General features: G+C 38.5%; 1 long non-coding RNA gene across 1 annotated transcript; it reads left to right on the top strand.

Moving 5' to 3' along the window:
- Nucleotides 1-228: 228 nt before the first annotated feature.
- On the top strand, nucleotides 229-3,366 carry LOC126723204 (uncharacterized). The gene is made up of 3 exons (XR_007654193.1): nucleotides 229-418; nucleotides 1,416-1,490; nucleotides 2,568-3,366. It is a non-coding gene; the product is annotated as an uncharacterized LOC126723204 (long non-coding RNA).
- The last annotated feature ends 22,072 nt before the right edge of the window (nucleotides 3,367-25,438 follow it).

Here is a 25,438-nt window from a genome sequence, read left to right as displayed (position 1 = left end):
TGAAATCTCGAGTGGACCGACTAGTTCATGGAGATCGTAACACTTCCTTTTATCATATTTCTACTCTAGCTCGAAGGCAAAAGAACAACATTGTCTCTCTGGTTGATTGTAATGGGGTAACGTCCCAATCAGCAAAAAAAAAAAGACTAGATTTTAAGTTCACATGTGCCTCCCAACTACCCCACCCACCCCACCCATTCCCACCACATATCTCACAATTCTCCCTTATCTCTTTGACCAGCTTCTCTCTTCTCATTTCTTTCTTTTTCTTCTTTTTCATTTCCTGTCTAACACTTCTCTTCACTCCCTCAAACTCTCCCGGTAGTACCTCCATACCACCATTTCCACCATCATTTTCTAGTAAGATCACCGGAAAATTATTGAGAACCCATAAGCACCTTCACATCCTTTTTTTGAGGTAAAAATTTCTAATCTTTTTGGTGGATTTTACACTTTTGCTTGAGGTTATTGTTTATCTAAGCTTTAATAATGATACCCATGTGATTTATGAGCATTGGAAGTGATATTTATGTGTTTGTATGTATGGGTTTTGTATTGGTAGAATTATTTGATCAGTGGATATATGGTTTGTGCTAATGATGACTACCTAAGGTTTATTTATGGTGGAAAATTTAGGGGTTTCGAGTTATAACATGTGATGGTTGGTAAATCTAATTTTCCATTGCCATTGGGTTTATTTGGAGTTAGTTGAAGTTCTAAATTTCTTGTCTTTGAGGATATTTCAATTTTACTTTCATGGGTCTCTTATTGATGTAATGTAAATTTTATAGAAGCTAGTCATAATGTTGGAGATGATATTAAATTGGTTAACTTTATAATTGGAGTTTATGCCTTGTGAATCAATCTGTTGAGAAATTTTGGAAGTGGAATATATTATTATTGATGAGGTTAATACTAGGCTTGTCTAATTAAGTGTTTATTTGGCAATTCTTAAATTGTAGATACAATTTTAAACTTTATGCTTATTGTGTTAGGTTTGCTAGATATTGTTGAGGTTCTAGCTAATCTCCTTTGGAGTTTGGAGAATTAGGGGTTTCAAGTTATAACATGTGATGGTTGGTAAATCTAATTTTCCATTGCCATTGGGTTTATTTGGAGTTAGTTGAAGTTCTAAATTTCTTGTCTTTGAGGATATTTCAATTTTACTTTCATGGGTCTCTTATTGATGTAGTGTAAATTTTATGAAAGTTAGTCATAATGTTGGAGATGATATTAAATTGGTTAACTTTATAATTGGAGTTTATGCCTTGTGAATCAATCTGTTGAGAAACTTTAGAAGTGGAATATGTTATTATTGATGAGGTTAAATACTAGGCTTGTCTAATTAAGTGTTTATTTGGCAATTCCTAAATTGTAGCTAGATACAATTTTAAACCTTATGCTTATTGTGTTAGGTTTGCTTGATATTATTGAGGTTCTAGCTAATCTCCTTTGGAGTTTGGAGAATTAGGCTTTTTGCGGGTTGCAAGGTAAGTACTTTTTAATGGGATTTTTGAAAAATAATAATGTTGCATAAATGTTATTTTTGGGTTAGACACGCTTTTGGAAATTACCTATGGAAACTATATTTTCCTAAAAACTATTGTGTCGTAACCTTAATATATATATATATATATATATATATATATATATATGATTATATATATGAAAATGCATCATATTTGGTATTGCATTTGGGGAATGCATGAATTGTTGATATGGAAAAATGAGCATCTTTTATTTAATCTTTGATAAGGAAATCTTGGATGTTATGGTATATTAGAAAATTTAAAGATGCTTATCTTGTCTTGATATGTGGGAAATTGTTAGAAAATCTTTTGACAAAAATGAAGTTGAGAATCTTACAAATTTTGTGGAAGTTAGATTATTTAAGATTTTTCTGAAATTACCTGGCTAAAAACTATGTATTTGAAAGAAAGTGTATACCCGTGAGCTTTATGTGGTTTTGACACCATGCCATGTATGATTTCCTTGTGATCACCCGATTTGGTTTCCGTAGTCTTTGTGACAATGGAATCAAATCCAGATCAGTGCCCTTTCACTTTGGATGATGTGTTCTTCCCTGCTGCCCATGGGGGGAAAAGGTTCCTTGATTGTGTATGGGTGAGGCTGCTGCCAATGGGGCCAAGAGACCACATGCAAGAGAGGTCCTATTTGACACGCTCTCTCTGCTGCCCATGGGAGGAGAGAAAAACCTTGAGGGTATGAGTGAGGCTACTGTCCATGGGGCAAAGAGTCTGCATACCAGAGAGGACAATATCATGCCAGTTGTAAATGGGTGGATCCCCTGACCGGTATATGTGGTAGTGTGGTATATTTGTGATAATTTATCTTATGTTAGACATTATGGCTTTAGAAATTATATTTTTGATGTTCATAGATTATAGTATATAGTTTCAATATATCTATTTTGAGAAAATTTTTGTTTCAATATTCAATTATTCTTGTCATGTCATATTATTATTATTGAAAATGAAACTTGCATTTCCCCCACTCTCATTAATTATGCTACTTACTGGGCATTAGCTCATCCCACCCTCTAACAGTTTTTCAGATTTACTAGCTATACATTGGGTATGGAGCTTACTTCTTTGGTGATGATTAGAGTGCTATGTTAAATTTGGAGACTTTTGCTGTAAATGGTTGGTGACTCGATCTTGCGATGTTCAACGAGACCTTGATTAATTCTATTGGAGGTGGGCCGCTTGAGGTTTGTTAGCCTTTGGCGTGGTAGGCCTAGACTCGATGTTAAGGTCCTTAATCTTGATAAGATTGTGACTTTGTGTAATTTAATGAGTTTTGTAATATATTCATGTATTATGTGGAGGTACATGATTTTTAGTTATTTTTTGTAAATGTGTTATAGAACTCTGACTTGTAATGTGGAGATTTTAGTATAGTTATATATTCTTATCCTGTGAAAAAGAACGGAAAATAAAGATCTCCTATAGTTTGATTTGCCAAAAAGGAAAAATCTACAGATACCCTTGGGATGTTTTTCTCATGTTTTAGACCCTTTTGGGTTTGGGGTGTGACAAATGGAGTTTGGAAACATGAAGTACAGGATGTGGCAAGTAATGTGAGGGAGTGGTTCATCTCCCTATTTACTACCAGCATGGAGGTTGGGCATAGAAGATAGTGGGATATTGCTAATTGGCCAGTAAAAATATTTAATGGGAAGCTATCCAGATCTCCTCCTCGACTACTAGCAAAGAAGTTCAAGATGCCATATGGTCTCTTAAGCCTTTTAAAGCTCCTGAGCCAAATGGTTTGCATGCGGGTTTCTTTCAATGCTTTTGGCTGCTAACTGGGGAGTTGATTATTAAATTAGTAAAGGATGTTTTTGGAAAGGGTAAGGTTCCTGAACACCTTAATAAAACCCTCATCAATCTCATTCCAAAAAAGACTTGGAGCTGATTGTCTGGGGAGCTTTCATACCAATTAGTTTGTGTAATACGGTATATAAGGTTATCACTAAGTTTATTGTTGCTAGAATAAGGTTGTTGTTGCCTAATATCATCTCCCCAATGCAAACTACCTTTGTGCTAGGAAAGAAAGACATAGATAATGTCATTATAGCCCAAGAAATCCTACATACCACAAGTGGGAAGAAAGGCAGAATGGGAAGTATGACTATCAAGATTGACTCAGAAAAAGCCTATGACAGGTTGGAGTGGAGTTTTATCATGAGTTGTGTTACTTCTTCGAGTGTTGAGGTGCTTGTGAATGAAGGGGCCCAAGAAGAGTTCAAGCCTTCCTGGGGGATTAGACAGGAAGATCCAGTTTCCCTTTACAATTTTATCTTTTGTATGGAGGTCTTGGGATTCATTATTAAGGATAAATGGGATTCAAAGCTTTGGGATCCTGTTCTTTGTTGATGACTTAGTTTTGTTTGGCAAAGCAAGTAGGAAAAATTGCCAAAATATCAAAGATGCGCTTGATACCTTTTGTGAGTTGTCGGGACAAAAAGTTAACAACAAGAAGTCTCGTGTTTATTTCTCCCCTAATGTTCCCAAGGAAGAAAGAGAAGTCCTTTATGAATGCCTTAATTTGCATTCTAATCCTAACCTTGGGAAATACTTGGGGTCCCCTTTGAAGATGCCGGGATTAACAAATCAAGAGTTTGATTTTGTTTTGGAGAAAGTTCAAGGGAGATTAGCTGCTTGGAATGCTCATTTACTCTCCTTCGCGGGAACAGTGGTGCTGACCCAATCGGTTTTGGGAGCAATCCCAGCCTATGTTATGCAGGGTGCTATGCTCTCGGGGAAAACTCTTGATGCTATTGACAAAACCAGCGGGAAATTTTTATGGGGATTGTCTCCCAAAAAAAAAAAAAAGCTTCAAAGTGTAAGCTGGGGAAAGATTACAATACCAAAGAAGGAAGGTGGACTTTGCTTGTCTGAAGCAAGACCAAAATATTTAGCATTATTTGCTAAACTCAACTGGAGGATGCATGTGGAGAAGGATCAAGCCTGGGCTAAATTTCTACAAAGAAAATACGCAAATCAAGAGAGGAAATGGTCTAGAACTTGGGCTACTATGAAATAAGGGAAAGAGATTTTTCTTAAAGGATCGAAATGGCTAGTGGGGGCGAATAGTACTATAAGCTTTTGGGAGGATAAATGGCTAGCTGAAGGGCCTTTAAGAAAGCTTATTTCAGTACCTCTAAACCAAGATGATCTATCGGTTATGGTGGGTGATTTGAATCATGATGGGGTATGGAACACAAATAGCTGTTCCTTTGTGCTTCTTGGTGAGATCCAACAAAAAATTAAGGTTATCCCTATCCCTTTCTCTGAAACCTGCACTGATAGCATGTGTTGGGCCTATTCCTCGTCTGGCCTTTTTGATGGGAGGAGTGCGTATAAGCTAGAGAAGACCTGTTAGTGAGGATTTCGCAGGAAATTGGATTTGGAAAGTTGAAGCGCCACCAAAAATCCAATGTTTTATTTGGAAATGCTATCTCTATAGTCTACCTGTCAAAGACCTGTTAGTTACAAAAGGAATATTTAAAGATAGAATGTGTGAAAGCTGTGGTAGGGAAACCGAAACAATCATCCATGTTTTGTGAGATTGCGAGCATGCAAGAAAATTATGGGTTGAGACTAATAACCCTCAGTGCAACGACATGTTCTTCAATTCGGACCTGTGTAGTTGGCTTAAATCAAATCTAGCTTACTCAAAAATTTAGGAAAGGACTCTTATTCCTTGGGATGTTCAGTTTGCATTTGGCGTATAGGGTTTATGGATGCAACATAACAAAAGAATTTTTAAAGAAGCTGGACCCAATGGTAAGTTGGGAAATGAGTAATATGGCTCTATTCTATATGTCTTGCGCTGGGGGCGTTAGGAGTGTGGCTAGAAGATATCCAATAAATGTTAAATGGAGCAAACCTATGTTGAGATGGCATAAGCTGAATACAGATGGGTCTGCGTTGGGAAATCCAGGTTTGGTAGGTGGAGGTGGAATTATAAGGGATCATAATGGAATGTGGGTTTGGGGATTCTCTAGAGCTATCGAAACAGCTTCGAGTGTGGAGGCTGAATTGTGGGCTTTGAGAGATGGACTGAAACTGTGTATTTCTTTAAACCTTCAGGCTGTTGAAATTGACTTAGATGCTAAAGTGGTAGTGGACTGGGTCTCGGGGAGTGCTTGCAGTAACTGCTCACTCAGTTCTCATTTTGGACTGCAGGTACCTTCTCAACTTGATTCCAAGGTGGACGATCAAGCTTTACTTCCGGGAAACAAATCAATGTACTGATAAGCTGGCAAGGAAAGGAGCTAGCCAACAGTAGGACTTATTGTTTTTGATGATCCCCCTGGGGACCTTACTATGTTATCGTACTCTAATGCCATTGGCACGTATTTTGAAAGGCCTCACCTTGAACTTGTTTAGTTTTTATTAATGAAATCCAGTTTACCCAAAAAAAAAAGATGGATTATGAGTAATATTACTCTAAAAAATGCATTAAAAAGAACTCTAACAAATAAAAAGGACTTTGAACAATATATGTGATGTATTTGGAAGTCGCCTACAAATATATATAGAGAGAGAGAGAGAGAGAGAGAGAGAGAGAGAGAGAGAGAGAGAGAGAGAGAGAGAGAGAGAGAGAGGTGTTGAATTTTATAATTTGATAATTACAACAATGGGGTGATTTGAACCCTAGACTTCACCAATAAAAACGTCAAGAGGTGTCAATTAAACTATAATGCTCTTGGCCTACGAAAATTGATACATATGAAATATGAGTAACTCATAAGAATTTAAAAATGTAGTCATTATGTTAACATTTTGACCCTAGTTGAATTTGTTTCCCCAGATTAATTTATATTATAAATAATTAGTAAGAGAATAATGATTTTTAATTGTTTTCCCAAAAAATGTGCTAGTATATAAGGAAAGCCTTCATGTGGTTAAATTTATGAATAATGCTAGAAATACAAACTATTTAATAAAAAATTTTACAAATTACTAATGTGGTGAGTGATTATTGGCAAATGAAAAAGTGATATTAATTGTGGATCTAAATGAATACCAATAAAAGGTTGGTCACATCAACATTACTCTAATTTTATAGATCAAAAAAGAATAACAATGCCTTCCAAGTATGTAATTATTTGCGTTCAATAAATTCTTGCGAGTTATGTGGCTTCGTGTTCAATAAGATTTTTAGTCACGAACTTGCCAAATTTAGAAAGATGCAAGATTTTATCCAAGTATGGTGCATATGTGGCAGACTATGATGTTTGGCAATAGCCAATACCCAATAGGCATCACCATTTAGCAAATAATAATAATAATAATAATAATAATTTATTATTATTATTATTATTATTATTATTTCATCACAGTCTAATAAAATAGAATTATAACCTAACTCCCACTTTTTGATTTTTATTATCACGAAAATGGAGAAGCACATTGTGTTGCCCACAATTTTGCTAAATTTGCCTATACATGTATTTTGGTAGGAGTCACCTCATATTTGTGTGGTTTTCGAGAAGGTTGCTTTTTCTTTCTTCTATCCAAGTATTTTATTTAATTATTTTTTAAATTACACTTAATCTTCCTAAACTATATATTATTTATAATTACCCTTAGGGGTGTCAATTCGGGTTAGCGTGTCGGGTTCGTGTCGTGTCGAGGTAGGGGTATTAGACTAGATGGCTCAACCCTAACCCGACCCATTTAATAATCGTGTCAGGATCTTTCAACCCTAACCCGACTTGTTAATAAGACGAGTTGACCTGACCCAACCCATTTGACACGTTTAATAAACGAATCGTGTTGGGTTGACACGAATGTAACACAACCCATTTCAACCTGCATAATATTAAATATAACATCCATCTATAAATTATTTTTTTTTACATCCCAAAAACCAGTGCATACACTTTAAGTCTTCGACCCACATTCAAACTAATACAGTTCAATAAAAATATAACATTCATCTAGAAATAATTCTTTACACTCCAAAAGAAGTGCAACACTTCAACCCAAATTCAAAATAACATAGTTTAATAAAAATAAAATAACATAGTTCAACAAAAATATAATATCCTTGGAACTCGCCAAATGCTAAGTATCAATATTGAAAGAATTTGAGCAAATAGTAGACTAATCCAGACTATGACCACGATTATCATCCATAGATTCTTTGTTGATGTCCAAGTTCATAACATCTTCCACAAGCTCATTAAATTTCATTTGTACAAGTTCTATGCCAAAAAAAAAAAAAAGTATTAGCAGTTACAAAATATGATCATGCCTCAACAGTTTTATAAGAACTAAATAATAATAATGTAAGAGTAATAATAATTAATGAAACAAATAAGATTACCTTTCTCATTTGTAATTACTTACTTTTCTTTTTAAATTTAAAATATATGTTGGATATAAAAGGTATTTGACAAACCTAAAATAAAATAATTATTTATTTGTTATACGAATTAAACGGGTTGTGTTAAGTGGGTCATTTCGGGTTTGACACAAATAAATTGGCGTGTCAAATGTGTCTATTGCGGGTTACGCGGGTTGACCCGCTTATGACACGTTTCTTATCGTGTCGCTTTCGGGTCGACCCGTTTATGACCCAAACCCATTAAGGCCCAACCCTAACCCGAAAAAAACCGTGTTGGGTTCGTGTCGTGTTCGCGGGTTGGGTCGAACATTGACACCCCTAATTACCCTTCATAAACTATGAGAATACATATTTTTTCCCTTAAATTATTATCTGCATAACACTTACTCTCTAAACTATGAAAGTGCACGCTTACCCCCCCTAAACTATTACCCATGTAACATTTTGCATCCCATCTCATAGATAATGAATAGTTTAAGAAAATAAGTATACATTCTCATAGTTTCGGAAGATAAGAAAACTATGAAATGGGATACAGTTTAGGAGGGTAAAGTTTTATTCCCCCTCCCTCCCCCTCCCCCTCCCCCTCCCCCCCAAAAAAAAGAGCATGTAATTCAACACTAACCATGTTCTTTAATAAGTCATGTCACATTGATTTTACCCTAATGGCCTGTTTGGATGGAGGGGGGAAGGAAGAAGAGTGGAGGGGAGTAGAACAGAGTTGGCTAAAAATAAGCTGATTTTGTACTAAATTTACTCTACTCTACTCTACTCCCCCTTACTCTTCCTCAATCTAAGTGGATCATAAGCTAGCCTATTTGATTTTGCTAAAAAAAAAAGAATGCTAGCCTATTTGTTGAGGTGGTACTTTGTCTCATCGTGAGTAGGATGTTGTATATTCCCACGATACAAAATAAAAATTCCAATTTGACTTAATAAGTTCCAAATTACATTATTTAAACACGTAAATCAAATACATCATGAGCATTACCATGAATTCTCTGATTATTTGGTAGTAAAACCACCTTATATTACTACAAGTTAGAACAGAAAAATGAATATCAAACATGTAGGCTAAAAAATCCAAGCTTTTTCTTTCTTCTTCTTCTTTTAAGTGTTTTGACATTTTATCTACAATTGTGTAAAAGTAACGTAAGTATTGCATTTCACAAGTCTTGTCTGCTTTATGTAAAATATTAAATCAACTGTGGCTGGCGCAGAAAAGGAGAAGTCATACTTTTTTTTCAAAAAGAATATTGTCCTAATATGTTATAGGACAGGAATAGGTCCTATTTTCAACCATTCCAATCATTTGATTTAAAAATAAAAATAAAAATAAAAACCTCCAATCACTTATAATAAAATCTCTATTCACTCTTACATTTTTTTTTAATGTTTTATTTATTAATTGTAGTGCGTTAACCACAATCAAACTTCATGATGGGGACAAGAAATAACACATGAAATTAGGACTATCCAACCCAACTTGGAACCCGACCAAATCAAGCAACCTGCCTGAACCCGAACCGAAAACTGCTCGAACTGACCACTTCGATGATCGGTGGCCAGTCGCTGCCCATAGAACCTAATGTCTTCGGGTCGGTTGGCGGGTTTCCTCTCCCAAAACCCGAGCAACCCAACCCGAGCATAGAGTCAAAAACTTCCAACGATATTTGGAGTTCTCTGGCAAAAACATACAAAAATCGACGATACTTGGAGTTCTCCGGCAAAAAATTACTTGAAACCCATCAGATCAGACGAGATACGACGAGATCTCATCGAGATCTAGTCTAGATTCGATGAGATCTGGCAAGATCATGTTGAGATCTAGCGAGATCTCACCGTGATCTGGCCAGATCTCGACGGATCCGGCCAGAACGAAGACACTGACGATAAAACCCAAAACCGACCGGTATAACCCGAAGCCCGACGCGACCCGAACCGGCCGATCCGACTAACATTCCGGGTTGGTTGCGGGTTCCATTTTCACCCACCCAACAGCTTCGGGTCGAGTCCGAGTTAGGCACAAACCCGACCCGGCCCGATTTGTGGACACCCCTACATGAAATACATTATAAATTTAATTAAAAAAAATAACCATAACCCTATAATAGGATTAATAATTAGTTACTAAATATGCTTATAAAAATTAAGATAAATTAAGAAAAAAAAAAATCTTAAAAAGGATGATTCAATCTATACAAGTCAATGCTTTAAGCTTCCACTTACACTATGTAATAAGATTGAGTTCCTAATTCATAAATTTTTTTGTGAACAAAGAGGTGATAATAGAAAGATTCATTGGGTGAAGTGGTCAGATTTATGTAAACCCAAATTGCAGGGGGGTATGGGTTTTAAAGACTTAGTCATGTTCAATAATGCACTTTTGGCCAAGCAAACTTGGAGGCTCCTACATGATACTTAGTCACTGTTCTATAGGGTTTTCAAAGCCAAATTTTTTCCAACTACTATTGTGATGGAAGCCAAAACTTTGAATAATGCATCTTATGCCTGGAAGAGCATAATTAAAGGGAGGGATGTTATTAAGCGAGGAGTAGTGTGGAGAATCAGCCTGGGGAATTCAATTTAGGTTTGGGAAGATAACTGGCTCCCTGTGAAGAACAATCCTAGAATATATCTCCAAAGCTTGAGGAGGGAGTTACGGTTTGGGTTAGTGACCTGATTGACCCGGTTTATAGAACATGGAGGGAGGAAGTGATTGACCAGGTTTTCTATGATTTTGAGGCTGCTATTATAAAGAATATCCCTCTTTGTCGCTCCATTCAAGATGATGTTCTGATCTGGCCTTTTAATCCAGACGGAGAGTACTTGGTCAAGTCTGGATATTGATTCTTACAGGAAGCAAATAAAATCCAATAACCAGGACCATCAGACACAAAATCCATGAAACCTTTGTGGAAAAAAATACGGGTCCTAGAAGTGCCTAACAAGGTTAAGAACCAGGTTTGGCAAGCTTACACGAATTCCTTACCTACCAAAGCAAACCTAGTCCGCCGCAAAATCACCACTGATAACTTGTGTGATATCTGCAAAATGCACTAGGAAGACACAAATCATGCCCTTTACTGCTGCCCAGTGCTGGATTCCATGTGGAGACAAATTCCAATGTGGTACCATGATGCACTTAGAGGCAGCAGGACGTTCACTGACCTTATTGAATTTGTTTTTGCAAGTAATGAGGATCTGGAGCTGTTCTCCCTTGTCATTTTGGAACTTGTGGAATCACCAAAACAATCTCCAATTAGGCAAGGCGGTCTGCCCCTCAACAAAATACTAGAGCACTTTCGGGAACGACAAATTAAAGCCCTTGCCTCTCCAGCGACCTCATCACTGCACCGAAGCCAACAGCAAGCATCCTGGTCTCCTCTGGAAGCCCCGCGGGACAAGATCAACTATGATGCTGCAACTTTTGCTTAAGACAACAAAGCTGGCCTGGGGGTTGTAATTTGAAACAGTGAAGGCCTCGTAATGGCTTCACTAACGCAACAACTCCCTCTGCCAGCCACTGTGATCGAGATTAAGGCATTGGTAGCATGAAGAGCGATGGAGCTTGCACTGGAAATTGGTCTTGACAACATAGTACTTGAAGGTGCCAATGAGATCCTATTCAAAGCAATGAAGAATGGTGACAGAAACTTGGCATAGTATGGACACCTTACACAAGACATTCTATTCCTCAGCTCACATTTTTTAGCTTTTAATTTATCCTTTGTACACTGACAGTGTAATAAGTTGGCTCATTCCTTAGCAAGAAAAGTGAAATCTTTACCTTATATGACCGTCTGGATGGAAGATGTACCACCAGACTTTTTATCGGTTTTTTAGGCCGACCTCAATAGCCTTCCTTAATGAAATGCATTGTCTTGTTTCTCAAATAAAATAAAATAAATTACACAAGTCAAAGACAACCTCCTCCCTCTCTCTCTCTCTCTCTCTCTCTCTCTCTCTCTCTCTCTCTCTCTCTCTCTCTCTCTCTCTCTCTCTCTCTCTCTCTCTCTCTCAACTTAACTTTTCTTTGACTCTTGTAATTTCATGCATATTGGGCTATATTTACAAAGTCTTAACACGGCACAAAACTTTTCAAAAAGAAATTATAAGTTTTTTTGCGCAGGCAATTTGTGGTATAAGAAATTTGGTCTCGTTTGGGAAAAAAAATGAAATAAAATATATTGGTATTGTAAAAAATTTTATCGACTTAAATGACTTTTTTTTTTTCCTGTAGGATTTATTCCGTAATTTTTCCGAAAAAATCTTAACTCATAACCATGATAAGAGCTAGTTGGCTTCAAAGTAAAGTAAATCGACAATTTCCTTTTCTTTTGATCTTTTGATTTACACTAGTTTTCTACTTTTTTTTCCCCAACTTACACTAGTATTTTATAAAATAAATTTACCATATATATTGCTCACAAAATTTTTAAGTGAACTACAACATTAGGATCTGAATCCACGGTCTCTTCATTGTGAGATGCAAATTGTACGTATCACTCTAGTCAAAGGGCTCAACGGTATTGACTTATCATTACATCATATAGGTTAGTCTCAAAAATTGTCTTTTCATTATAGCTAAGCTTTCATATGGATGAGATAATAAGTCTAATACAACAAATTTTACAACTATTGAGATGACAGATTGTGATTAGTGGTTTCAATAAAGATAATATTGCACTAATCAAAATCTGTCTTCTCAACAAATTGTTAAAAAAAAAAAATGTTGTGTTAGTATTGTTCATACATGTGGTGGGCCTTTTGTATTGTTGGGCTTTGACCTCTCCTGCTATACCACAAGAGTTGGGACTGGCCTAAGTGAAACACACCTTAGGGCAATTTGTGCACAAGTTGGGCCATCCTAACATAAACACGCCTTGGCAGGAGTCCTAAGTGTATGGCGTGCCCACTGCAGGAACAACTATTACAGATATTACAACAGGAAATACAATGTAGCAGAGTAGCTATAACATTTAACAAATAATGCTAGCGCCTAAATAAAAGGACAAAGGAATCTAACAAGGTTATGGTAGAATAATACAACCACAAATAACAAAGTTACGGCAAGCAATTCAATAATAAGGTAACAAACTAATCGTTCATCAATCAAAAAAGCAAAACTCATCTGCCAAAGAAATGGACTTAGCTATTTAGCAAATACAAATCCAAAAAGGGAGTCGATCTCCAATGTGAGTAACCTTAAAGAAGGCTTTTGCCATAGAGGTTATGCACTTTGGAAAAATGACCTAGATGGCTTAAACTCTAATTCTTAATTTCTCAAAGTGTGGGTCTATCAAGAGGGAGAGAAATTGGTAGCCTATTGATGCATGCCTCTATTCCTATCACTCATGCTTTTCTTTGATTTCTGTGTTTTCCTTTTCATTTCCCTCCTTTTCTTCCTTGTTCTACCTCTATTTCTTTTCATGGTGATGATACCTTTTTTTTTTCTGATGAACCTCTACTGTTCACAGCTACCATCCTTTATATTGTCTGTGATGATGGGATTTTCCATTTTTTTACCCTTCAACTGCTTTTGGCTCCTTATGGGTGTCCTTCCAAGACTACCTACTGGCCTGTCAGTTGCCCAGCCACTATCATTGTATTGAATGTGTTGGCTGCACCACTCCTCATTCCCAAACAAAATGGCTTGTCTTGTTTCTTACCTTCCTCCATTCTCACTACTCTCATTTGGATAAGGATTAAGCCTCTCTCTCACCTACCTCTATGGCATGCATCAAGTGGTCTCAGCTCATTCTTACTTTTTTTGAGTGAGATACCATCTTAGCAGGACATTTATCTAAAGAAGTTTGAGCGAGAACCCCAAAATAGACTCCATCTTTCTCCCCACCGCTAGACCACACCCTTTAATACCCTTGACCCATGGCCCACCTCCTATGTATTGGTTGGGTACAAGTAGGTGGTGCCTAGGCCCTTTGTGTATGCTCCACTTTTGTCTGAATCCATTCCTTTCTGGCCTTCATGCCATTCCTGCTACCTCCATGTTTGTCTAATTCTGTTATACGTTCTGATGGGTGTTTAACTCTTGCGGCGTGAAGGACATATGGGCTTTTGAGCTCATGTCCCTTGCCTTTTCACTCCTTCCCTAGGTTGGGCATTGCTTGGGTGAAGGCCCTCTCCTTCCTGCCTAGCCCATGTTCTCTTCTTTCCTATGTTTGTGGGCCTCTTGGCTAGGGATCCTACTAGGCCACTTTGTTGTTTCTGCTATATCATTACCTCTCTCTCTTTTATTTTTTTGTTACTCGTGGGCTTACGGGCTGATGCTCCTGCTATGCCAGTCCACTTTCCACATCTTTACCTCTTTTGGGTTTTGTTGGCCAACATTCCTATGCCAGCCCAATTCATTCCTCGGGCTTCCTCGTCCCATTCACTTCCTCTTTACCTCTTTTACTTCTATGGGCTTTTTGCTAAATTCTTAGGGTTTCCTCGGCCCAATTACCACATCTTTACCTCTTATTACTTTTCAAGTTTATTGGCCTTTAAGCCAACCCAATGAATTTACTAATTCATTTCCTAGGCTTTCCCGGCCTATTTACTTTCTCTTTACCTCTTATTGTTCCTATAAGCTTACTACTTCATTCCTTAGGCTTTCTCAACCCATTTACTTCCTCTTTACCTCTTATTACTCTAGTGGGCCTGTTGGCCATCATTTCTGCCATTCCAGCTTGCTGGGCTTACTTTACTATTTTCTCTTCTCACTTTCTTCATATTGTTGGGTTTTTTTTGCTATTAGGCCCTTTTTCAAAAGTGGGCATCAACAATACTAAAATGGAGGGACTAATAGTCAACTAGGCACAACAAACATAATTGGTGCGTTGTCCAAATACTGGCTTAACATGCATCAAGACATCAAGCATATAGAAATTAGCCTTAGAGTGTTAGCCATGCCAACTCAAGCTTAATTTGGGAAAAAAACTAAGAAAAATTTTAAAGATATTACAAATTTTATTAAATAAAACTTATAAATTAATGTGACAAATAATGTGCCTAATATAACACTCACAAAAAATGATCTCCTACAGAAAATACTACCTCCTAACTTGGAAGTCATAAAATAAGGGAAAGGTTAACAAATGTTCTAAAATCATTTGTTAATAATTGGTTGAGACTTAATGGGTTCGTGTCATATTCGGGTTGACACGACTTACCCATTTAATAAATGGGTTGGGTTAGTGTCCATCACATGGAACCTGTTTGACCTGTCAAACTCTAGGTAAATAAACTTGTAAGGACTTAATTTGTAGCGATCCCAATTGGTTTATTGGGTTCGAACGTTTGAGGCCCAAACAATAAAATTTGTAGAGCGTGGGCTGAAAGGCTAGGCCTTGGTCACCAGACAGTGGTTAGTCATGGTGTTCATGGCGGACGCATAGAGGTGAACTAAGTTTGTCCGTGGACCTTGTCCATTGAGCTTCATGTTCTTATTATTCCTTTCACTTTTTGGTTACAATTGTTTCCACCACCTTCTTGGCGCATGAATCCTTACATTATATAGCCCTTCTCAGTTGATCCTGACCTTCCACCTGTCGATCAGGCAGGTAACTACTCGAGTGTCTGTCCCATCAGCCGCCTCCCCCTACTTTCTATTAGTTGCAATAACTGAAGTCACACTATTTAGGGGTCTTTTCCCATCAATGTGGATAGGACGTTTGTTGGCGCATTCAATGCGGAGGTGACGTCCTTTCCTTGAACCCCTCCCACACTGTACTCCCGTGCGAGTCTCGTTCTACTCGCCTTTTCTTTTAGGAGCGTTTTGGAGGCTGCCTTTGATGACATGTCGTTCTTCCCTTTTAGGCCTTGGGATACCGAGGACAGGGTCATCCTCGGCTGCATCTCTAGGCTATTTGGTCTTTCACTACTTGTCCTCGGCAACTACTCTCCTCGGCGCGGGCCCTGGGCCCTAATGGAAAGTGGGCCGGGACACAAATTCTCTGGCCCCACAATAGCCCCTCAAAATCCTGCTGTCCGGATCCTCGGACGGAAAAGAGGGTTTTGATGACATCAGGCCTCTGTTAAAGCTTGTCAATCACCTATCAGTTCCAGAGACTCTTCGTCTGCCCGAGACACGTTCTTGGGGCCTTGGAAGGTGAAACGTGTCTTCATTAAATGCGGGCGGCTCTGTGCTTCCCACGTTCAACGGTGCGATGGTGATCTAACCGTGGAGATTTCCTTACCTTTATGGGCGGGAAAATTCGTGCAGTTACTCTCGATGTGAGGTATAAATAATTTTTGGAACTGATTTGTCTCTTCACTTTTGCACTTAAGAGTTTTAGCGCACGTATCCTGGGTTCAGTCAAACTTTCATCCAAATTCAAGTCTATCTCCAGCACAAAAAGCCTGTCCAAGAAACCTTTCCTCTTTTCTGTAAGTTCTCTGCCTTCACTAACTCGTGCTTTTTCTTTTCTGGGTTTATTTTTATCTTGTTCCTCTCCTTCTCCCGTCACCCCCTAAATCTGTTTAGTAGCTCCTTAAGATGGTTAAACTGAAAAAGTTGGTTGAGACCGAAGAGGTGATGAAAAAGTTCATCGCCGACTATAGGATTCCCCCCAACGTAAGTTTGAGGCACTACAAAGTGGGGGAGTGGCATCTTATGAGAAGGACGGGCGAGGTGGTAATCCCCATTCTCGCCTTCGTAGAGGGGGGTATGAGAATCCCCATGGGGCCGATAATGAAGAGTTACCTTAGGCATTTCCGATTGGCTCCCACCCAGTGCGCTGCCAATATGTTTAAGATTCTGGATTGTGTGGATGCCTCAAACGAAAAAAATGGGGTTAAGACTAACCCATCATGACCTAAATTGGTGCTACAATCTCCAAAATTTGAAAGGCAAGTCCTACTACATGAAGACGAGATACGATAGGGTTTGGCTAATCCAGTGCCTCCCCGAGTCCAACAAAGGGTTGAACAAGGACTTTCTTATCGTATCTGGGGAATGACATGATGGCCTTCCTTGCCCAATGGTAGAGGGAGAACCAGGTGGGGTATAAAGAGTAGGAGGGTGCCACTCCTTTGCGGCATCTTAATTTGGTGTGGATTGGTTACTAACCATGTACGTGCCCTTTTTTTTTTTTTTTTTTTTTTTTTTTTTTGCAGATCCACATGCCTTTTACCGACACTTTCATCTGATCAACCGAGTGGATTTAGAGACTGTTCTTCAAGCGGCGGTTTTTGTAAATGACGAGGATGGCCAAGTCAAAGCCGTTCACAAAATCTTAGGGTACAATCCCATCCAGAAGTCATTTGCTGACCCAAAGCACGTGATTAGCGCTAACAATCCTCGGCTTCCGAAAATCACTATAGTCGAGAACGGGTTTTTGATATTTGAAGGATCTCTTGTCCCGGAGGGCATCTCGTTGGCGGGCTCTTCCCCGTCTCACCGGGCAGCGGAGGACGAAGGTGATTTGGGTTTGTCCGAGGAGGGACTTGGGGCATTTGACCAAGCTGACCCATCCGAGGATCCTTTTGGTGACCTAGGCGACTCGGACTTATCCGAAGCGGAACTGTTGCCAGCGGGAACATCCTCTCAAGCCGAGATGGGTCTTAAGAGAAAGCCCTCGACCAGCTTATTCGACCTCATTGAGGGTCAGCCGGGGAAGGGTGAACAGGGAAAACCGCAATCCAGTGTTCTAACTCCCCCACCCCAGCCCCAGCCTGTACAGACTAGGTCTTCCTCTTCCAAGTCGCAGTCACAATCTCCCCGCCCCAAACTTCATGCTCCTCCTCAATCAGCTCTATCTGCTCGGCCTGAGCTTGCCGACCTAAAGAGAAAGAGGAGTCCCAAGGGTAAGGAACCCATGGATGGGAGAAAATCTCAATCCTCTCAGGAAAGGGACGAAACCCCGCGAGCTCAAAAACAGTTAAAGATCGGGCACCAAAGTCAGGGGAAAGGGATCGAAACCCAATCCGCGTCGAGTGCTTGGCTTCCCGCCCCAATGCTCCACGGGGAGCCATTGCTGGAAAACGCGTTCATGAGGAACCTTCGAGATGGTGAAGGCAGTTATGTGGCCAACACGTTAGGGAGGACCCTGCTGCTTCCTACTGATATGGAAGAGTTGAAGAATATGAGGATGCAGGAGTGTTCCTCAACGCGAAGAGGTACCTGGTATGGTAAGGCTCTTAAAACTTATAACTTCGTCGATTCTTGCTCCTAGATTCTCGTTCATAATGTGTTCGCTTCAATTGGCAGGCTATCCAGGCTACCTATAGAATGGAGGAAGAAGTTAAGGGGCAGAGTAAGACCGTCGAGCTTGAGCGCAGTAAACGTATAGATGTTTCACGGACCCTCAAAACTTTCGAGACTGACCTCGCGAAGGCCAGGGAGGACTTAAAAGAGGCTGCCCGAGCCCGGGATAGTGTCGTGGCAGGTTTGACTGGTGCCCAAAAACAGGTCGAGGAATAGACAAAGCGCCTACTCGCCGCCGAGGAGCAATTGCAGATTGCTAAAGGGCAGATCAGTGATTTAAATAAGAAATTGATCGAGGCAAACAATGCTAAGGGCGTGGCGGAATTTGCCAGGGATGAAGCCATGAGGGCCAAGCAGGAGGCTGAGTTTGCCAGAACTGAGGCCGAAACTGCTAAGGACAAGGTCGAGGAGGAGGGTTACGAGGCGGGGGTGGCTGAAACCCAGCCCTTAAAGCTCAAATTCCTGGAGTATGCAGGCTATACTGCTCCTAGGTTTGGGACGAGGCCCTCAAACGAGCTGGGGTGGAAGTTTCGTCCGACTTATGGAAGGCGAAAAGCGTATTTTATCCTCCAGCCATCCGTGAGACCGCCTCCGCCAGCTTCAAGACTATGAGCGTTCCACAGGAGGCTGAGGCTGCTCAGTTAGAAGCTGTTCAGATCATCGTCACTCTTGGCGAGTCGACCGAGGGAGGAGGGCCTCATGATGCGACAGAAGCACCTGGAGGTCTGAATCCCGAGATGCCTAAAGAGGCTGCCGAGTCTACGGTCAGTATTCAGATCTCTGGCGCCGAGGAGCCAACCATCCTTGCTCAGCACCTATAGGCCATTCCCCTTACTGATGTCCCCAAAAGCATCGAGACTAGTCCTGCTCAGCCTTCCCAAGAAAGGGATGTCTCCCAGGGCCCCGAGGCTAGTCCTGCTCGGCCTTCCCAAGATGTGGCCAAAACGAAATCGAAGAAGTAGAAGCCCTGGCCAACTTTTGTATTTGTTTCTAGTTTAGCTGTTAACTAGTTTCCCTTTTGTTTTGAAGACTTTAGAATTTGCTTGTAGTTGAACTCATTGACCACATATATGAAATTCTTTTCTTCCTTTTTCCTTTAAATTACATGTTAGTTGCCCTTGCCTATATTTACTATTGTTACGAATCTCTTGGTTTTTGAACTAGTTATCTTAACATGTATGAATAGTTGTGCATATGATATATTTGGGATCACATCCCGGAATTCTAACTTACCCATACCCATGGGGCGTTGAACTTGTATCTGAACATACTTCTGGGGAGCCAAAGGTATCATCCGAGGTGCCGAGTGTGTTGTTAGGCCGAGCCTGGTACTTAGATTTTCTTGGAGTATCTAGCTTCCCATAGGTTTGAGTCCGAGGACCATGCAATACCTTGGTTCTGTCCAAAACTTGAATTTTCTTTAAGTAATTGGTTTCCCCATAGGTTTGAGTCTGAGGACCATGCAATACATTGGTTCTGTCCAAAACTTGGATTTTCTTTAAGTAGTTGGTTTCCCCATAGGTTTGAGTCCGAGAACCATGCAATACCTTTGTTCTGTCCAAAACTTGGATTTTCTTTAAGTAGTTGGTTTCCCCATAAGTTTGAATCCGAGGACCATGCAATACCTTGATTCTGTCCAAAACTTGGATTTGCTTTAAGTAGTTGGTTTCCCCATAGGTTTGAGTCCGAGGACCATGCAATACCTTGGTTCTGTTCAAAACTTGGATTTTTTTTAAGTAGTTGGTTTTCCCATAGGTTTGAGTCCGAGGACCATGCAATACCTTGGTTCTGTCCAAAACTTGGATTTTCTTTAAGTAGTTGGTTTCCCCATAGGTTTGAATCCAAGAACCATGCAATACCTTGGTTTTGTCCAAAATTTGGATTTTCATTAAGTTTCGAGGACTAGCCCCTCGGCCAAGGTGTGGGGCGTTGATTTGATGTTGGAAGCCCCTTAGAACTGTCCACGCCACTAGTGCTTCGAAGCGTAGCCCCTAGTGGATCTTTATATTAAGACAACAATAGCTTGTTGCTGGAAATGACGGAGGGGTTTTCTCAGGCCCCTGTTTGATAGGAGCTCGAGCCACCACCTGTGCCAACGCACAAGCCTTCCCACAAACGGCGTCAATTGTAAGGACTCAATTTGTAGCGACCCCAATTGGTTTATTGGGTTCGAACGTTTGAGGCCCAAACAATAAAATTTGTAGAGCGTGGGCTGAAAGGCTAGGCCTTGGTCACCGGACAGTGGTTAGTCGTGGTGTTCATGGTGGACGCACAGAGGTGAACTAAGTTTGTCCATGGACCTTGTCCATTGAGCTTCATGTTCTTATTATTCCTTTCACTTTTTGGTTATAATTGTTTCCACCACCTTCTTGGCGCATGAATCCTTACATTATATAGCCTTTCTCAGTTGATCCTAACCTTCCACCTGTCGATCAGGCAGGTAACTACTCGAGTGCCTGTCCCATCAGCCGCCTCTCTCTACTTTCTGTTAGTTGCAATAACCGAAGTCACACTATTCAGGGGTCTTTTCCCATCAACGTGGATAGGACGTTTGTTGGCGCATTCAATGCGGAGGTGACGTCCTTTCCTTGAACCCCTCCCACACTGTACCCCTGTGCGAGTCTCGTTCTACTCGCCTTTTCTTTTAGGAGCGTTTTGGAGGCTGCCTTTGATGACATGTCGTTCTTCCCTTTTAGGCCTTGGGATACTGAGGACAGGGTCATCTTCGGCTGCATCTCTAGGCTATTTGGTCTTTCACTACTTGTCCTCGGCAACTACTCTCCTCGGCGTGGGCCCTGGGCCCTAATGGAAAGTGGGCCGAGACACAAATTCTCTGGCCCCACAAAACTTATTAGTTGTTGTGGTTTATTTTCTTTGACATATTATGATTGATTATTTGTAATATTGAGATAAGCTTTAGTTTTGTATTATTATTTGTGATGCAGTTATTCATTAGTTCTGAATTTTAAATTAACAAATATTTATTTGTTTATGATGCAATTTTTTTTTTTTTTTCGTTTTGATAAAATATGATAAACAGGTCGACACGACTAACCCGTTTAATAAATGAGTTGTATTAGGGTTGATAAATCCTAACTCGTTTAATAAATATGTCAGATTAGGATTGACTTATATAGTCAAATACTCAAGAATTGACACGACACAAACCCGACACTCGAACATGAATTGTCACCCCTAACAAATACCCGAAGGAGCAAGTGCATATAGTATACAATACACACAAAACATCTATAATATTCACATGGACTCTTTTTTTTTGGGGGGGGGGGGGGAGAGAGAAATACATGGACATAAATAATAACCAAGAAACAAAATGTACATCAGTCAATATTTAATGAATTTTAAAACACATTAAAAACATTCATCTAACACGTGCATCACATATGACCAGAGCAGGGCCCAAAAAAAAAGTCAGATCGGTTTGGGCTCAAAACTTTTTAACTCAAGCCCAGAATATGAGTTGCTTATAGGCTTAAAGTTTCAAATAGCAACGTAGATTTGCGTTAATAGAGCAATAGCGCAGGCATTTACATCAATAGGGAAGAAGCTATTAGGATGTAAAAAAGTAACACAGTCAAGCAATAGTCTGTTTCTCAAAAAAAAAAAAAAAAGTTTATGTCTATCTTGATTATCATGCATACTCTCATTGTAATTTCTGCCCTTATAGTTCTAACCTTACTTGTAACTCAATTAATACTTTTTTTTATATTTTTAACAGAAACATTCAGAATTTAAATCTCAATTTGTCATCGTAACTATTGAATTACTAATAAACCATTTAAAAATAGTTCTCATCCTTCCTTTTGAACATATCATTACTTTGGAGTCACAATATGGTTTTCTTTGTAAATTGTCAAAAGTAATGAAACTTTCATTACTTTTTTTTAATATATATATATATATATATATATATATATATTCATACACATATCTCTCTCTCTCTCTCTCTCTCTCTAAACGTTTGCTATATCATATATCAAAATAATAACCGTGAACTATCGCACTATGATGCTAATCATATCTTCCTTTACTAAGAAAGTGTTTTCATTGGAAGTTTTGAAATGCTTCATTGAATGTGCTGGAAATTTCTTAAAATTCATATTTGCACTTTGCATTTTATCAGTTTGGAAGAAAAATCTATTCCTTATCTAAAAAGTAATAGATATTACCTGCCAAAAAGGTATGTTAAGTGGGGTGATTCTCATTTTTTTCATAGGCTCCTTAAGTCCAAGGAATCTCCAACTCTATGTTTCCAACTTAGTGCTATTAGAGATGCCTTATCCTTATCCAAGTGTTTTTGTTTATTTTGTTTTCGATTCAGGAAAAAGAGGTAATGTTATCACCAAAAATTAGGTATTGAATACTCCAAATTATATAGAGGACAACAATAACAAACTACTCCAAATTCTTAAAAGATTTTATGGACTAAACCCTAACCACGGTTTGGTAACAATGAACAATATTTAGCAATAAATAAATAAATAATTTCACTATCCATGAGAAGATAAAAAAAAATATATATATATATATATGATGGTTACTAAGAAAAACATATGAAAGTAATAAAAAAAAAAAAAAAAAAAAAAAACTAATATTACCCCTTTGTCCTTTATGGGGAAAAAAACTCAAAACCACTTACCAGTTAAATTTGAATCCAAACTTGACCCTTATCCATTTAAAAAGGCTTAACTCTTAATATTAGAATTGGGCGGGGGTGGGGGGAACTTTTTCTACCACAACTTGTGCATAAATTTGATGAAGTGGTTGACTGTGTGAAGTGTACAATCATTTGTATATGGATCCATAATTTTTTCTTTACTACTCACAATTATTGTTTCGAAATTATGAAAAATGTTGTGCAAAAGTTGTCTATAAATTTTCTAAAAAGAAAAAAGCCTACCCATTGTCATTGCTATACAAATCATGAAAGATGAATAGGAAATTCTAGTTTTAATGAAGAGTGTTGTCACATTTTTTTATTAACTATGACCAAGAAGCATCCCAAATTTTGTTTCTATCTTATTAAAGAATGGTTTAATTAGCTTTTAATTGTGTGGTTTGTATGTAGTTTTTCTCATGAAAGTATATGGTATTTCCACTCATATAGTATCACATTCACAATGCATGGGCCCAAAGTATATTATATTTTCGCTCCATACAACATCACACTCACAGTGTGTGGCCCCACCCACCCAGCAAAAATATATTATGTTTCCGTTCCATACAACATCACACTCACAACATGTGGGCCCCACCTAATAGCAAAAGCATATTATGTTTCTACTCTATATAACATCACACTCATAGCATGTGGTCCCCACCCAACAGTGAAAGTACATTATGTTTTTGCTCCATACAACATCATAGTCACAATGTGTGGTCCCCACTTAGCAATGAAAGTACATTATGTTTCCCCTCCATACAACATCACACTCACAGCATGTGGTCCCTACTCAACAATGAAAGAATATTATATTTCCACTTTATACAACATCACACTCACAGTATGTGGGCCCTACCCAGTAGTGAAGTATATTCTGTTTCTGCTCCATACAACATCACACTTATAGTGTGTGTGCCCCACCTAATCATAAAACCCACACACTGTGTGTGTGATGCTATATGGAACAGAAACACCACATACCTTTTCGTTTTTCTCCCCTTACTAGAGTAGTAGAAGTATGTTGAGGACAAAATTTTCACGCCATATGACTTTATTTCATTGGCAACCCGCACCACATCAAAATATTATGGATCTTGGGAAAATATCTTTTAAAACCCAAAAGAGCCCATATTTACACAAAACGATGCCAAAGCCCATGGTCCAAAACTCATGGTAATATTATCTCATCAAAGCCCATGGTTCAAGCTTATGGCACATTTTCTCATTTTTAGCTCATGATCCAAACTCATGAGTTTCATCGAGGGAATTTTGGGATTCGTGGTTTAGAGGGCCAAGAAATATGTTTAGTAAAGTTCCAGTGGTTCAAAGTTAATAAAGGAAACATGTTGCTTGGCATGTCTTCCCCAATTCCCTGAACTCTGACGGCATAGTGTGCAATAACTAACATCTAGTAAGCCTACAATATCACATAAACACTTAGAATGATAAAACTCTCCATTACCTTAGACTTAATATTCATCATATAATCTAATTACATTATTTCATATAAATTATACCATTATTTTCATCTAAATACAACCCAAACACATGCCTAAATCTTATTGGCTATCTCTAAATATATAAAAAATCTATTTAATATCATAATATAAAGAGACCAAAAACTAAATCTCAAAAGCTTCATCAAGTATCAACCAATTAGTTTGTTACTTACTAAAATTATATTATAATAAAACCATGGACTAAACATATAATTTTCCAAAAGATGAAACTTAGCCAAAAGGTATTAGCAGAAGTTCCAGTAAATGACACATGTCCAGAATGACATCATCAGCCCATTAATGCTAAACCCCAACAGCTTGCTGCTATACCCAAAGAAGCAAAGATCACATAAAAAGATATCATACTATTTTCAGCCAAACCATGAATTAAATGCTAAATATTTTCCTCCAGCAGAAGATATCATTCAACTAACATCATCTGCTATGTCAGTTGTGACAGACAGCTGTATAGCCTTTTTAGCAATCTTGGCATTTCAAATTTTCCTCTTATAGCTTAAAACCAAAAACCAACTAAGGACATCGCTTACTTTGCCAAATACTTTTCCTTATTTGTTGATTATTCCTTTAACTAAATCTCATTTAGTTACATACTTGGCTCTATATAAAGAGGACTAAGCCACAACTCTTCTAACACACTAGAACACCACTATCCATCTCTCCCACACTCTCTTATTCTAAAACACAACACACCATTACTCATCTTATACTCATTCTCCATATTTAGAAAATACATCTATCTTGCTACCCATATCTCTAAACATCTACTTCTCCATTTCTCTTGCAAAAATCTCATAGTAAACAAACATTACAACTCTTTACCTTGCAAATCATTTTTCCCACAAAATATCTATACATACTTCCTATACATATTGCAATTATCATATCTCATAAAACATATATATTTCTTACCATCTTCATACATCTTAAAAAATATCAAACACTCTTTCAAGAACATGTTACAAAAGCCCTTCTCATGGAAGACATTCAATTATAATGCTAAAAACCCTTCTTATGAAAGACACGAACTTATAATACTAAAAGCCCCTCTCATGGAAGGCAATATCACCCATATTTAACTAAAAACTAAAAGAGCATTACATGAGAAAAATTATTTAAGTGCATGATAAAGGGGATAAACTT

Source organism: Quercus robur, chromosome 4, assembly GCF_932294415.1.
Source record: "Quercus robur chromosome 4, dhQueRobu3.1, whole genome shotgun sequence".
Taxonomy (NCBI): Eukaryota; Viridiplantae; Streptophyta; class Magnoliopsida; order Fagales; family Fagaceae; genus Quercus; species Quercus robur.
The sequence above is the reverse complement of the archived record's forward strand: the minus strand, read 5'-3'. Positions and strand labels throughout refer to the sequence as shown.